The sequence below is a fragment of the Emydura macquarii genome, unplaced genomic scaffold, assembly GCF_026122565.2.
Source record: "Emydura macquarii macquarii isolate MOO-44397 ecotype Brisbane River unplaced genomic scaffold, CSIRO-AGI_Emac_v2 contig_3080, whole genome shotgun sequence".
In the NCBI taxonomy this organism is placed as follows: Eukaryota; Metazoa; Chordata; order Testudines; family Chelidae; genus Emydura; species Emydura macquarii.
Window position 1 is genome coordinate 3,306,977 of NW_027133217.1, and position 15,040 is coordinate 3,322,016.

The following is a 15,040-nucleotide window of genomic DNA, read 5'->3' on the forward strand; positions in this document are numbered from 1 at the left end:
ACTGAAAATGCTTTCCAAATTATGCCGAGCTCGTCTTCAGGTCTGGGTGAGAAGAAGTCTGTGTAAACTTGAAACCCCAGCTCTGGGCCCATGAAAGATATTACTGCACCCACCTTGTCTCTAATGCAGTGGTGCCTAAACTGTGGGATGCGGCACACTAACAGAGGATGGAGAAACATTCAGTGGGTGGGGGGCCAGGGCGGGGCCTGGATCAGCCCCCCACAGGGGGTGGAGAAGGAGCACTGCTCTGCTCCGGTGCTGGCTCCGCACCCGACGGCAGCTCTGTTCCCGGCCGCTGCTTCAGTCCCCAGCCGTGGCCTCAGTCCCTGGCTCCCGGTCCCCACATCCAACTATGTCCCAACCATGGCTCTGATCCCAGCCCCAACCGTGTTTTTGCTTCTGGCCCTGTTCTGGACCCCCACCCACAGACCGTGGTCCTGCTCCTCACCCTGGATCCCAGGGGGTGTGTGAACAGAGGTAAGGTGGCTCCACGTAAAATGTTTGGGGACCACTGCTCTAATATCTGGACACCAACACTGCTCCAAGTACACAGGCAACCCTCCAGGATGATCCTGGCATCTCCAGGAATTAAAGATTAATCTTTAATGAAAAGTTATGTCATATAATGAAACCTCCAGGAATACGTCCAACCGAAACCAACAACCCTACAAACAACACGGCATAAATGTTGGCGCTGATGCGTCAGCCGATTTGCAGAATGGTTTGGCTTTTCTCCAGACCTAGACTAGATTCGTTATTAAGCCACTCCCCGTATTAACCCTCCAGAGGGAGCTGTGCTGCGTTGGTAAGGAAGATGCTACATCTGAGCCCAGCGATTTGGCAGGGGCCATGGGCTGGCCCCTGGCAGTGCTTTGGAGCCAAGCCACGCGTTATTGTTCTCCGAGCTCCACCTGCTGCAGGGCTGTGTCCCAGGGCAGGGACAGGAGGAACTTCTGAGCAGGAACTGAAGTGAGCCAAGAGGTCTCAGGTGGGTGAATGGGAAGGATGGGAAGCCTGCGATGAGCCGCGGGGCTGGAGGGCCCGTGGACTGTCCAGGCCCGGAGTTGAGCCTGGCATGCCCGTGAGGAAGGATTGGCAGTGGCTCTCCCAGCAGCTCCGGGAGCTGGGCTGGTGTTACTGAGGACCTCCAGCTGATGCCCCCCTGCCCTGATGCCCGCCCACCCTGGGGGGGTGGGATTTGCCAGGGCGGGTGCTTGTTCCTGCTGCCAGGGAGCTCCGGAGGCGTTGCCTGTGCTGGGGAGGTGAGGAGAGCGGGGGTACGCTGGCCCCCCGTGGGGTGCAGCATTTGCAGGCCCAGGGCTCGGCAGCGGAGCCGCTCCGAGGGCTGCCCCCCACATGGCAGCGGCTCCCCAGAGCCAGCCGCAAGCGGCCAGGAACTGAGACTGCTAAAGGCGGATGGCTCCCCCCGATCTGTGCAATGCGGCCCCGCTTTTCTGTAACGGAAGAGACATTGCCTGAGACATCAGGCTCCCTGCGCCCTGCTTGCTTCCTTCCCTCTCCAGCCTTTCCGCTTCAGTCTCCCACGGTCCCCTGTTCCTTGGGTTCCCCCCCGGCCATTCACCCCTGCAGGAGCCTGTATCCTTTAGCCTCCTCTGGCTGCATGGGCCCTGGGGAAGCTCCCAGAGCACGGTAGGTTCAGGCCGCCACTTGCCAACCGTGCAGCAGCCCAGGGCAGGTTGGATCTAGGAACTCATGAGGCCAGATCTCCAGTTGGTGCAACTTGGCCACGCTCCCCAGTGGAGGAGCTATCCTCTGGCCAGCTGCCCTCCCGCTGTAAGGCAAAGAGCTTTGACTCATACACCAATAACACTTTATACTGTGTGTTGAAAAGGGGGTGTGTCTTGCGCAGCCAGGGCTAAGATGGGTCACTGTTACAACATCAACCATCAGTGTGGTCCAGCGTTTTGTGTTATGTTATCTTTGGCCTTACTACAAATCTTTGTAACCTCTTAGTAAAGATACGAAAAAAGAAGGAAAGGCAGTTCAAGTAGCTGAAATGCCAAATATTAAGCAAGGCTTCCTTTTTAAACAACACCCCTTGTGGTCTTTCCTTTCTAGACAGTCCTCAGAAGGGAGAAAAAAAATCCATTTGACAGTCTTTTAAATGGTATTAAAGATGGTAGTTGTCCTTTTTGGGGAAAAGAGAAGAAGTTAGCGGAGAGGCTCTGGAGCTGCTGCTGTTATTATTGAAGTCTAATGCTGTTTCCCTGAAGAAACAAGAAAACAAAAACCAAAAAACCACAGAGGACAGAAAAGAACAGAGCAAAGAGAAAATTCAGCGTCTGTCTCGGCAACCTCTTACGTGCAACCTCACTGCTGGAGGAGCACAGACCCAGCATGTGGCCCCATCAGCCACTCTGAGCCCTGGCAAACTTATATGCATGAGGCTGTTTGGGGCATTGCTTTTAGCTGCCTCACTGATCACGTGCTCCCAGAAAACTTGCAAAGGATGCAGTCTTGGCCAGCTAGGCCAGAGCCTTACTAAATAGAAGGCAACGAGACAGAGACAGGAAAGAGAAGTGAGGTGGGGAAGAAAAATGACACACGAGAGGGCGGGGGGTGGGAGCAGGAACCAAGCCTCACATTCTAGGGCTTGTCTACACAGGCAGTGCTGCAGCGGCGCCGCTGGGTCTGGTAAAGACGCTCTGTGCCGCCAGGAGAGAGCTCCCGTCGGCATAATAAAACCACCTCCGCGAGAGTCTCTCCCACCGACCACACAAATGCTTAGGTTGCTGTAACTTATGTCGCTCTGGGAGTGGTTTAGTCCCCCCCCTCCGAGCGACATAAATGACGCCAACAGAAGCCGTAGTGTAGACATAGCCTAGGTGTGGTTCAGGATTCAGGGGAAGCCGATAAAGGTGGCCGTGGCATCAGTTCCTTCTATCTGGCCTGCTCTGGCTAGTCTGAGGAAGGCCCAGTGGGGTCCTGGGGTTCCAGGAGACACTGGGCGTGGCAGCCAGGATGGCGATGCCTGCTCCTTCCTTTCCACCTGTCCCCATGTATCACGCCGAGTGACCCCAGTATACAATGTCGGGGGGGAGGGGTCAGCCTCATCCCATGCAACGTTCGCCTTCATCTCCCTGATTTCAGCTTCAAACCTTCCCTCCCACTGCTAGACGTGCAGCTCGCTGCCGTGCCGCCCCGCGACGTCACCCTGGCAGCCCCATTAGCGCCCATCTTTTAACCCAAACAATCCGGTTTGTCCCACGCGATCTGTCTCCGGCTTTGGCTGACTGTCCCAGAGGACGCGGTGTCCCAGGCGGAGCTGGACTGTGGATACCGCGGCCAGCTTAGAACGCGGGCCTCTGCACAGCAACTCCACCGTGCTCCCCCTCCCTCTCGCAGCATCCTTCCCCCTCCACCCCATGTCTCCTCAACTTGCCCCCCACCCTTTTCCGCTTCGCAAGCCTTCTGCTGGCACCCCCGTCCGTTCCTGCTTCACACCCTTCCCTCAGCACTTCCCTCTCCCCAGCGCCCCCGCACATCGGCTTGCCCCTTGTTTCTCATTCCAGTCTCTCCTCAGCTGTCTCTTGCTTTCAGGGGCCCGTCCATCCCAATGCACAGTCAACCTGTGGAACTCCTCGCCTGAGGATGCTGTGAAGGCCAAGACTATAACAGGGTTCAAAGAAGAACTAGATAAGTTCATGGGGGTTAGGTCTCTCAATGGCTATTAGCCAGGATGGGCAGGGATGCAAAACCCTGCTTTGAAGTGTCCCAAGCCTCTGTTTGCCAGAAGCTGGGAATGGGTGATGGGGGATGGGTCACTTGATGATTACCTGTGCCTCTGAGGCACCTGGCATTGGCCACTGTCAGAAAACAAGATACTGGGCTAGATGGACCATTGGTCTGACCCAGCACGGCTGTTCTTATGCTTCCTCCCAGGGGCAGCCCCAGCTTCACAAGCCCCCCACAGGGGGAGGTCAGACTTGAGGTGGGGACTACGTGCGGGGGGCAGAGGGAAGTGACTCAGCACAGCTGGGCACCAGAGTGAGCCTGTTATGACGACTGGGGGGTGAAAGCTCCCACCTGGGGCCAGAGCATCCTTCCAGATGTCTGTCAGCAGAGCTTCCCAGAGCTAGCCTGGTCTCATACACCGCCTCCCCCTCCTTGTTGCTTGGCCTACAGAGCCTGCCTCAGCAGGGAAGGGTGAAGGAAGCACAGGAGTGAAGAGAGAATTCAGCATGCCCGACTCCCTGCCTAAGCATGGCAGGAAACAGCGGGGGCAGCTCCACCTCAGGGTAGGTTATTTTCAGGGAGACCCTCATGCGTTGCGTTTGAACAGCAGGGTCGAGGCATGACTCTCACGCCAGGTGGCCAACAAAGCAGTGACTGCCCGTGTCACCTGCCGAGTGGGACGGGATCGAATCGTTGACGGGTTCCGGCCCCGAGCGCTGTTCCAGTACCTCCAACCAATCAGCTTGGCTGGCGTCTTCAGTGGGGTCGTTCCTGGGGCTGGCGACCCAGCGCTTTTCCCTTTGATTTAGGGGACTTTGCTTTAGCCTCCCGACAGTTGGGGCTGGTCTCTAAGAGGCAGGGCCTCCTGCACGTCCAGGCTCTTTGGTCAACGTACCAAGCAGAGGACGAGTCCCCTTGCCTTCTGGTAGGGACTCTGGTATTACAGAGAGTGGCATGTGACAGCTGTACTGCATGTTATTGCTGCTCATTGTTCATGGAGAAAACACATCCTCCGATGGGCTGGGGTGAAAGCGGATAGGATGGAAGCAGAAGGCTGAGGGTATATGACTCTTGTGATCCGAGGTCCCGGTGACGCTCAATGATGTTGCGGTGTATTTCTCTTGGGAAGAACGGCGGGAGGAGCTGTATCCTGATGTGATGGAGGAGAATTACAGTAAAGCTCAACCCTCCTCCTTTTCATGGGTGCTGTGGTGGGCTCTGAGATGTCCAGGGCCTTTACCAGATGCTGCAACGTGAAGATCAGCAGCAGCAGAAAGGAGCAAGTCACTGGTTTCACGAGGGAAAGTGGTTACTCCGCTCCGGGCAGAGTATTGCCCTAAGGGAGGTGATTGGAGAGATGTCCAGGCTGCTCCCGTATTTGGCTGAGAAGTAAGGTGCACATTTTTAACAGTCAGGGTAATTAACCATTAGGAACAACTTACCTAGGGCGGTGGTGGATTCTCCATCATTTGCAGTTGTCCAGTCAAGACTGGGCATCTTCCTATGAGGCATGTCCAAGCTCAAAGAGAAGTTGTGAGCGTAAGGGAGAGTTTCCTGGGTGAGGTTCTCTGACCTGGGTGCTGCAGGAGGTCCGACGGAATGAACATAATGATCCTTTCTGGCTTTTAGCATTCATGAGGAGACGGAGGGTAGAGAGGGCAGGAGGATTAGGGGCACATGTTTAAGACAGTCATAAAGAGTGGTGCGCTAGAGAGGGGAAGTTGCCAGGAGAATGCGTTGGTGGCCATGGTAGCAGTGCAGAGACACAATGGGCCCTGATTTTTCCCCATTAACAGCTATGCAGGGGCCAAACCAAACTTTGTATCCCAAACGGAGCAGGCGGAAGCACCAGTGGGCCCAGGATCAGCCAGACTCGCTGGATGAAGAGTGCGCCGAAATCCTCTGCTTCGGTGAGCAGTAACAGCGCACACCCTCCTCCAGACTGCTCGGCTACAAGCTGAAGACCAGTAGCTCTGTCTGAGCAAAGCTGTTGACTGCCTTTCCCGGTGGTGTTTGCTGTGAATTGGTGAGCACACAACTCCTCCCAGTTGGCCCCCAGCCAGCTTTGCTTATCCTTGCGCTGACTCTCTCTGGTGGGAGAACAGTTCAGTGAGCGGGTGGGGTTACAGAAGTGGGTCGAAATGTGTCGCCAGGAGCTTTTCCCCCCCACCAAAAATGACTTTGTTCAAAAATGAAAATGCTTGTGTTTTGACGTTTTCATTCTTTTCCATGAAAAAGCCAAATACTTTCATCCTTTGCAGCAGGACCGGGGAAAAGGGGTGCGGGGAGGAGACAGAAAAGGGGGGTGGGGTGGCGGGGGTAATCCCCAAACCCTTTTTTTTAAACTGGAAAACTTTGGAATTTTGAAAAAAAAAACAATCCATCAGCCAACCAGTTTGGCATTTTTCACACATCTTTACCCTTTATTCCACCCGCTCTGGGCAAGGAGTGAGTTGGTATTTTGTATTCTTCCCCAGTGGAGTCTTTTCAGTGGTTCCCAAGCTTTTTGACTTAAAGTCCCACTAGTTAACACTGGGTGAAACATGCGCCCCCACCCCCCCATCTCCCTGCCCCACCCCCCACCGGCCATAAACACACATAACCCCTGTAAACACATATAATGATAACAACATTACATTATGTAAATAATAATAATAAATGACTCTTGCCTGAGTAGGGAGCTAAGCCTTCCCCGGCACAGCCATCACCGCACGCCCCGTGTGGCCCTGCCTCTTCCGGTCCTTCATGGACGGAGGGTAATGGAGGTGGCGGGCTCGCCGGGGCTGTGCCAGGCCCCCATGGGCATAGGGCTGCCCCACTCCAGCCATTGGGCCTGGGGTATTGGGGGGTGGGGGGAGCTGCACCTCTGTTCCGGCTGGTGTGGAGCTTGGGGCTGATGTTCCCTCGGGGGGAAGGGGGGGCTCATTCTTTGCTCCGACTGGCATGTAGCTCGGAGATCCTGCCCCCCAGCCGTTGTGGGGCTCAGGGGGCTAAATGACCTCATTATTACCGAAGCCTCCTGGACCCCCTGTAATCTTTGGTACCCCCCCACAGGTTCATGCCCCCCCCCAGGTTGGGAAACCATTGTTTTAGGGTAGGAATTGCCTCAGCTCCATCACGCAGTAACACCCCCTTCCCCTTTGCCCCAATCCCACTGCAACCTGCACTTCGAGCCTAGACAGCTGGAGCTTGAACTGTCTTCATGTCCACCCCGCTTTCAGTTTGTCCTGGATGTTCCCCACAATCCATCTCTTCCCAAAGCAGGGCTCGGCTAGCACACCGCTCGGGGGAGGGCAAGTGTGTTTTCTGACTCTTTCTGCATGCTTTCTATAGCTGCCAAGGGAGGATTCAAATCAGTCACCTCCCTCCCACCCCAGAACAGTACATGTCACCTCGATGCCCTTCTGGAACACAGGTACGCTGAGTGACCTGTCGCGAAACTCATGTCTTTCAGACACAGTTCAGGAGAACATAGCTGTACTGTGGAGCCCGCTCAGCGTGTAAGTGTGAACCACCTTTGATACACGGTGGTATCGACAGGCCTCGAACCCACAAATATCCAACTGCAAAATGAAACAGGTTTACCTGGCAGGTTTGGTCCCAGCAAGTCTGGTTCAAGCTAGCAAATCTTCTTTGGTTTCGTATTCTCCAGATGGGTCTGACCCAGGGCATTCCAGTTCCTGGATCCTCACTTTACCTCCTAGAGTAGATGAATGTTTACACAGGAATCACCAGATTGGATGAGAACTCTGATCCCTCTCATCCAGGATCTTCTCTCTAACAGAAACCTGCAGCACATGCTTCAGAGGAAGACACATGAAACCCCACAGTAGGCAGGGTGTGTTTCACACTATTCTTCTATATGGCAGGCTGGCTGTATGCAACTCTCCTGACATTAGGATGACCTGTCCAGGTGACACCACATTCCTCTAACGTCTGTAGCCCAGATGAGTCCAGACAAAAATAACCATCTTATAAATGTCTTTAATTCAAAACCAACTCAACCAGCACCAAAAAAAATCAGCTTCTTGTGTGTCTTGGGTATGTACATTTGCTAGTGATTAATGTAGTTCTTCCTTTTCACCTGCACATGGCGCTAGTGATATTAAAATGCTGTGATGGATCCCTTACATAGAATCATAAAAGTGTAGGACTGGAAGGGACCTCAACATGCCATCTAGTCCAGTTCCCTGCACTCAAGGCAGGACTATGTAATAACTAGACCATTCCTGGCAGGGGTTTGTCAAACCTGTTATTAAAAACCTCCAATGATGGTGTGACGTCGACCTCCAGGGGAGACACGCTGAGATAGCTTCAACAGGGCAAAACTGCAAAAACTGGGGCAGGCAGACCCCCTAAATACTGGTAGCTTTTCTTCCATAAGATATACCAAGCCAGCAATAAACAGCTTCTGATCACCTCACTGGTCATTCAGTAGACAAAAACACAGTTTCCTTAAAACTATCTAGCCCTTTGGCTAGCACCCAAACAGCCAAGTCAAATATGACAGGGATTTCTGAAAATCTTTATCCATCATATGTTTAAAAAAAAAAAAGGTCTCCCAGTCCCAAAGGACTGGCCGCATTACCAAACAGGTCAATGAATAGTTCAGCTCTTACCCAAATGCACTCTTAAAGCCCATGCTTATTAACTAAACTAATATTTATTTTTAAAAGGAAAGGAAGTAATGGTTAAAAGATCATTGTACGTACACAGATGAAAAAAAAGTTCTCAGGTCAGTTTCAAAGTAGAGATGGTAACTGAGTTGCAAAGGTCTTAATTTGCAAAAAAAGTCTCTGGGAATTACCCTAACAGTTTGGGGATCATCAGTGCTGGCTTAAAGCTTCCGTGTTAGAAATCTAGTCTGGAGGAATGAAGCAGGAAATGAAGACCAACATAGTCCATGTACAGGGTCTTTATAATGTCTTTCATGAGAAAGAGCAGGGCGATTCCAGGCTGGTGCTGGGATCCAATCTTGTGATCCAAATTTTCCCTGACAAAGCTTGGACAGATTTGAGATAAAAAGAATCAGCCCGAAGCTTCCTTTATAGTTGAAACAAGATGGGTGCTTGCAGGTAACTCCATCTCCTGGGCTTTGATGAAAGGGAGCTGGCAGTTTGATCTTGACTCAGTGAGTTCTTTCTCAGACAATGCAGTCAGCCATAGCCATTTAAATGATCAAGACAGTTCACAGATATTTCCTTGTGTGGAGACTAGTAGTACATATTGTCCTTTTAAGTAAAACCTTCCTTTCCTAGGCACTCATTGGAAATTAGCTGCATTAGCACAGTTAACAGACAATTTACTACACCTCAAAGCCAAATATAGGCAAGTGATGTTATTACACCAAAGGGTCGTCTAGATGTTAATATTTCCTTTTGCGCTCTTAATCAATAGTACACTAGTAATAGACAGGAAAACAGCTTATCTACTTTGTTAACCTCTGACAAGATACATGTAAACAGCAGCAAATAACTACCAACAGTACATTTGCATATCAAAGTTCTAGTCACCCTATAAGGAATAGCTCTCATTACCATGGGGATTTTCCTTTAATATGTCTTTAAAGGTCAGAATTGGGCCATGCAGCTTGCGAAGTTGCTTAGCCCTTCCTGGCCTGGTGTCACAGATGGAGATTCCACAACCTCTGAAGGAAGCTTAACTACTCTGACAGGTAGGAAGTTTCTCCTAATGTCCGATCTAAATCGCCCTTGCTGCAATTTAAGCTCATTGCTTCTTGTGTTAGCCTCAAAGGTTACGAACAATTTATATTTCCTCCCTACATAAACACCCTTCTATGTACTTGAACACTGCTACCATATGTCCCCCCTCAGTCTTCTCTTCTCCAGACTAAGCAAACAAAATATTTTCAATCTTCCCTCATAGATCATGTTTCCTGCTCTTCTCTGGACTTTCTCCAGATCGTTTCTGAAATATGGCAGCCAGAATTGCACACAATACTCCAGCTGAGACCTTATTAGCATGGAGTACAGCGAAGGAATTACTTCTTGTATCACGCTCACACCACTCCTGCCAATCCATCCCAGAATGATCTTTGCTTTTTTTTTTTTTTGCAACAGTGTTACATGTACAGCATTGCTTCCTCTACTCACCTCCCACCACAGCAGGAAATGCGGGTGGTGTCTTCATATGCAGCCAGATTTTTCCACCATCACCTCCTACAACCTGTTGTGTCAGTTTAGATGGAATAAATGGGCCCAAAGGTGTTAATGTGACCCTGTCATTGTCCAATGTTAAACAGTTTTAAACAGAGTTCGGGGCTCTGTTTACAGACGTCTCATCCTGCTCAGTCCCCTGGCAAACACACCAGGAGACATCTTTTTAACCCTTTATTAAAGATACAGCGAAGAAGGGTGCAAAGGTTACAGCATTTGAAATATAAAATATTAAGTAAGGCTGCATTTTAATAACATCCCTTGTTTCTTTTCCTTCTAACTGGAGAGAGTTTTCAGAAGGACCACCCCTCTATTGGAGAGTCTTTTGGAGGGTGGTAAAAGTGGTGATCACTGTTGATTTTGGGGAAAAGGAAAGAAGGGAGTTGAGCTGGGCTGCAGCTGTTGTTAAAGTCTGAGCCCAGTTTCTAGAAGACAAAACAAGACAAACGCACACAAGAGGGAAGCGAAAATAACAGTAAAGATAAAAAAAGGCAACTTCTGTGTCTGGGGTTGATGCTCACGCGTTGGAGAAACAAAGGCGCAGCACACGGTCCCATTAGCCACTCCAGGACCGGAGAAGACGCGCCCCAAAAACAGAGAGGGGTGAGTGGCTTAGCCCAGCCCTTCATTATTTTGTTTACCAGTTCAGCCTATTTCCCAACACATCAATTTTGGCCAGTTGGTTTCTGGTCCCACCCTTCTGTTGTTTACCAGAGATGATCTTAACCCAGCTCTTGAGTAATATCAGGAGGCCTTTTTGTTTGGAATAATTCAGTCTGTCTGTCTCCCTTTGGCACCGTTTCCCATTGCTATTTGTGGTTCTAAGTTATGATGACATTTTATGAACATTTCACTCATTTTTTACAGCTCAGCTCACGAATAGGGAAAAGTTGTAGGCACAGTTATCACAACAGAATTGCCATGGGGCAGTTTGGGTATTATTGAGTTCTGAAAATTAGGCCCTGGGTCTCACCTTATGTTGGCACCTAGAAAACCAGCAACCACTCATTCTTGACATAATGCCATTGACTCCTCCAGAGACACACCAAAGCCCAACCTGGCCTAGGGTCTCTACTTCCTTTTTCCTGATGATCAACCCCCCCCCCACCCCCACCCCAGAGTGAAGGCCCCTCTGTGTCTGCCTGTCAGACACACAAACAGGAGCCCGGTATCATGTGCGATCTGGGGGTATTTTCCAGGTAGGCGCTGCCTGCATCCGAATATCCCCTGCTGCGAAATATAGTGGTTCCCCTCACCTTGCCCTGTGCCAGGAGCTGATGTGTGGATTCTCTTCCCCACCCAGCAGTTGATGGGTTTCCAAGCGGAACTGAGCCACACAAGAAAGGGCCTTGAAGCTCGGGGTTGCATGTCATGTTGTCCTGGAATCTGGGCACGAGCATGTTCCAGAGCAGCCAGCCAGTACAAAACTTCCACCAAGCAGTCCAGGTCCCCACCACAGAGGAGCTGGGCTTGATGTCCCAGGGGGATGTGGAGGCAGGTTTGGGGAGCTCCCTGCGCAAGGCCGGCCTGAGCCGGAAGAGAGGCCATGCCAACGTGGCATGTGCAAGAAGAGCAACAACCGAAGCTCTGCCTGAAGCATTATGAGACCGCCCATGTCCACAGGAAGCCCTTTGAGTGTGGCAAGTGTGGGAAGTGCTTCCTGCAGACGTGGGAGCTGACGACGCACCAGAGGACCCACACGGGCAAGACACCCTACAGCTGCTGCCGGTGCGCCCGCCAAGAGCTTCAGCCAGCTCTCCAACGTCTTCCGGCATGGGCGCATCCACACCAGCAAGCGGCCCTTCACCTGCCCCCAGTGCCAGACTTCCAGCAGCGCCTCCCTCCCTCCCTCCCCACTGCAACCAGAGGGAAGGAGTTCAGCAAGAAGGATCTCCCAGCCTGTGACAAACTTGTGACAAACTTGGTTCTGGAATCAGGATAGGGAGATCACGTCTGTCCATCCCACCTCCCTACCACTGAGGGATTGTTTCCGATGGGATGTAGTTTTAGCCACTAGATTGTCTTCCGATCTATGACTTTACTGCATGCTCAGGAAAAGAAGCAAGAGTCCTTCTTTCAACCAGATGCTGTGACTTGCACACAAAACAACGGGTTTGCATCAGCCTGTCCGGACCCATCACATCACGCAGTGCGGAGGTGGCAGTACTTCTCTCTCTGGCAGTGGCAAGGCGAGTGTGCTGGAATCCATGCTGGGCACTGCTATACCTGAGCGATAGTGATAAATTAGAAAGAATATGAAGAGGCACAATCAAAACCATTTGGAGGCAGGAATCCCCCCAAAGAAGGAACTAAACACGCATCCAGCTAGCCTGTATGACGACTCAGGGGAGGCGATAAGTAAGTACAAGTTTCTGAAGAGTGTACATGTAACCCAGTGGAAAAGCGTGAGCCATGTCCTTTTCTGGGGGCTGCTGCACTAGGGGGTAGCAGTTTAGTATCACTGTTAGCTAATGGAGCTACTCTTTTTGCTCATGGGGTGGATGCTTATGACGAAGGCCCTGGGGGCTAACCCCACGGACGACATACACAAGGCGGGTCAAAACATATACAACGAAGAGGGCTCCCTGAGCAACTGTGAGCCATACTGATAGGTGGATGGCAAGTGGAATGATACCAGCTATTTCAGCCCCAGTGTATATCTCGGCATTCTTCATGCCAAGGGGCTAGAGGCAGCGTGTGCAGGGGAGGGCTGAAGAAAAGCCTGAGGCCCTAAAGGCAGCCCCTGGCTCCCTCTCATAATTGCAGGGTAAGCTGATCAGCTGTCGCGTTCTCTGCGGGTGACATGAACAAGCCGTTTCTGTCATCGAGTCGCCTCGTGTCTCAAGCAGAGGACGTGCCGTATGTTTGTGTCTGCAGGCCGTCCAGCGTCTCTCTGTAAACTTACCAATTTGCCACAGCAGCCCTCTGTGTGGTTAAGCTTGGCGACCTGTGGTCTAACGCAGGCAGTGGTGGCACTGGCGGGCACCTGTGCATTTCACCTAATGCTCCGTCCTTCTTTGCTTTTCCCCTTTGCTTCTCGAAGCTGGGCTCTTTGAACATCCGGTGCATTTGCTCTCTCTCCAATTTGCCTGAACTTGTATTTTGCAGGAGACTCTGTTATTCTGCAGCCAAGTCCTTGGCCACCTTCTCATTTCCTGCGGCACCCAATCATGCCCTCGAAGTGAGCGTGGGCTTGGTGTGAGCAACTAATGCGGCAGCAGGCTCAAAAACTGCTAAATATCTGGTTATAAAAAGAGGTATTTGTTGAAGTGAAGCTGCAATTCCCATCTCCCCCTTCCCCCCCTTTTCTACATCTCTTCCTGTTCTCTTAGCTGTGGGTTTACAGGGAGAAGAGTGGGCTGAGCTAGTTTAATGTAAGAGATAGTTCTCTTTTGGAGCAGCTGCATGGGAAAAAAAAATCCAAACTTTTGCTGTGGCATTAGTTTTCCAATCCCCCTTCTCAGGCCCACGTCTAGAATGTGATAAATAAAATAGGTCTCTGGTTTTCGTGCATGTGTATTTTGTTATGGATTGTCACCAAATATGTGCCTGGGGAGTCCAGAAATCTCTGGTGAAGGGACCCTGCCCAGATCAGAAGGGTTATTTCACTCCTTCTGCTTGACGGATGGAGTGTGAACAAACCATTGGCTGTCAGATTGCTACAGAATGTTTTACTCTGACACTACAGTGATGAAAAGTTCCAGAGGGGTAGCCGTGCTAGTCTGCAAAAACAACGAGAGTCCTGTAGCACTTTAAAGACTAGCAAACTTAATTTCTGCAGGCATAAGCTTTCGTGGGCTGTAACCCACTTCGTCAGACGTAAGGAACAGAAATCAGATTGGGGGTATAAATATACATCTAAGGTTAAGGAACAGTGATGGGCGCCATGTAAGCACCTAGGAAGATTTCCCCATTTTTATTGTCTATAGAATCTATTGCAGTAATTGTCAAGGACGCTCAGCACTAGAGAATCAACCAGGCAGCTTTGATATTAGTGGCAAAAGCCATTCTCTGCTTTTAGCTAATTGTCTGGGGCTACCCACTTAGAGAACTTTAAGATGAGCTACTCCTAATGAGAAAAGACCCATCCTCGGGCTTTCAGAAAGTTAGCCAGTTAGTGATAGCTACATTGAGGTCATACGGTGATAGCTAGCATTTAATATGTTTATAATACTATTAAAATGACGGTCATATATACAAATGGGATGTGTTTGTTTGTATCCCTCTCTACCTACCCTTCATGTGTCACTTCTCTGAGGTTTTAAGGTCTTCGCAGCAGGAACTGGCTCTTCGTACGTGTTCGTGCTGTGCCTAGAACAAAATGGCCCCGAGGCTGACTGCGACGCCTGAATGCTACAGTACCATAATTATATACAAATACAACACAGCAAAAAATATGGTTTAACTTCTTTGTCAAAATAGTTTATTTAACAAAACAGTATTGAGTGCATAAAAGACGTCTGACATGTTCAAAATGCATGCAAATCAGAGAAGAAAAATCAGTTAATTTGACTCACACGAGAAAGAGAAAGGGAGTATGAGCCCAGGTCTTGACAGTTGTTAACCTGCATTAAAATTTTTACTCTTAAATGGGTTTTTCTTTCATATATTGACCCCTCCACCATAAAAATTAAATCAAAGCGCTAGGCTGAGCCAAGCTAAAGCACAGCTGATTGCTGTGATAAGAAGCTGGAGGGCAGACAGCATCCTGAAAAAGTCTCCGAGGTGGATTCTGATCTAAGTAACACCAATATTGATCCAAAGTAACTCCTCTAGCTGCAATGGAACGGAGCACAGAATTTGGTTCTAAGGACTCTCTTCCACAACGGATTATGGCGACAACGTACCTTTGAAATTCAAAGCTTCATAGTCTGGTTGAATCTGTGTCTGCTCTCCCCAATCTAGTTAAATGTCCTCTAGCTTCCGTCACATTTCACTGTACAAGCATCATGGGGAACCATAGCGCTATGCACTTTGGGATCTTACCAATGTTCATTGCACACGACTGGAAAGACGGTTGCCATTTAAACACTACCACTCACTCATGATCTTCTGAAGCGGTAGGACATTAGGGACTGATTTCCCGCTTCCGTCCCCATTAACGCTTCTGGACACAGAACTATGAGCAAAACATCCTCTTACGTACGGTTTGTAATGAAAGTCAAAAA